The following is a 1,444-nucleotide window of genomic DNA, read 5'->3' on the forward strand; positions in this document are numbered from 1 at the left end:
CAGCTCAATCGGATCAGGAAAACCCTCAGGTTTGCAAGTACGGAGGGGAATAAAGGTGAGAAAGCATCATCTGCTCCCTGCCCCTAAACCAGATCTGGGAAGGGAGCTTTTGAGCCCAGGCAGAGATGCTAATAATTATAAACCGTGTTCATGCGGGTACCTCTCACCCAGCAGTGTCCACACGTGCATTAACACCCCAAGGGTGTCCTAGGGATGGCGCACCTTTCTGAAGAGCTCGGCTGGGGCGTGTGGGAGGAGAAGGCCAGATAAGTCACAGGTTCTTCTCTCCTGTCGAGGGCGCGATAGCATCCTGCACTCATTACTGGAAAGCATCAACAGGCGTTGCCTTGGTGTGCCCGTGAGTCTTCCCCGCTGACAGTGAGATGAGGAATCTCACATGACGTGGAATGATGCAAATAGGAGAGGGCACTGCAGGCTTCTCTCTTGCTCAGGAAAGATGTTTATTCATCTTTTTTCCTCCCCCAGACTCTAGTACATGATACGATTGCTATTTGAAAATGAGTAGATGGCTGCATTCGTGGCTGAGGAGGCACAGCATGGTGGGTTTCTATTTTTAGGCTCATCACGGCTGGCGACGTGTAGGTGTCGCGAGGAGCACAGCAGCTGAGGGGATTCTCTCGCCGCAGGGATGCGGGGGCAGGCGCACGAGTGCAGCACACAGGCTTTTTTGACTTCAAGCTGCCTTTTTCTCCTGCTCCCTCCCCCTTCTTCCTCCTGCTGCTCAGTCATTCTCTCTTTACTCCCCCATCTTTCCTTCTGGTGCTGCTGGCAGGGAGACAAACAAATGCTTCTCGAACCACCGTGAGCAGCTGAGATGCAGACCACACGGAAAGAGATAACATCTTCACACAAATAAATGCCCCTGTTCCTAGATGAGGCAGTTTTTGTTTCCTAGAAGCCGATAAGTTTATAGTCCTGCTCTGGGCTGCTCAGGCTGTGTGGAAGGACTGTCCCCTCCATGCTCAGCAGTGTGTGTGTGTGCATTGGGTCTCGGCTGCCCAATCAGCATCTCTGGACTTTGCTGGCTGTCCCTCCTGTCAGCCTGGTCAAACCAAAACTACCTGAAGATCAAAGTTACCTCTTGAAGGACAAGCAGGGTCTCAGCCAGGGCTTCCAGCGAGCTCCAGGAGCTCTGCTTTGCCTGAACTGCCTGCTCAGCCAGTGCAGAACACGAGCCTGCGGTGCTGGAGTGGGACAGTTCGGTGCATCCAGGAGACTGTGGTGAGGTTGGACATGCCTGGGTAGAGGACGCCGGAGGGAAGTGGAGATTGGGATGTTGAAGTGCATGTTTCCTGTTCCCTAATTGACCCTCTGGGAATCCCCAGCCCCTCTCCAAAAAGAGGCCTGAAATATAAGATGCAGGGTTCTGTCCTGGGACCGTAGTGCTCTGTGCTGCAACTGCCTTTGCCCTCTGCCTTATCCT

This window comes from Buceros rhinoceros, unplaced genomic scaffold, assembly GCF_000710305.1.
Source record: "Buceros rhinoceros silvestris isolate BGI_N320 unplaced genomic scaffold, ASM71030v1 scaffold31958, whole genome shotgun sequence".
NCBI classification, from domain to species: domain Eukaryota; kingdom Metazoa; phylum Chordata; class Aves; order Bucerotiformes; family Bucerotidae; genus Buceros; species Buceros rhinoceros.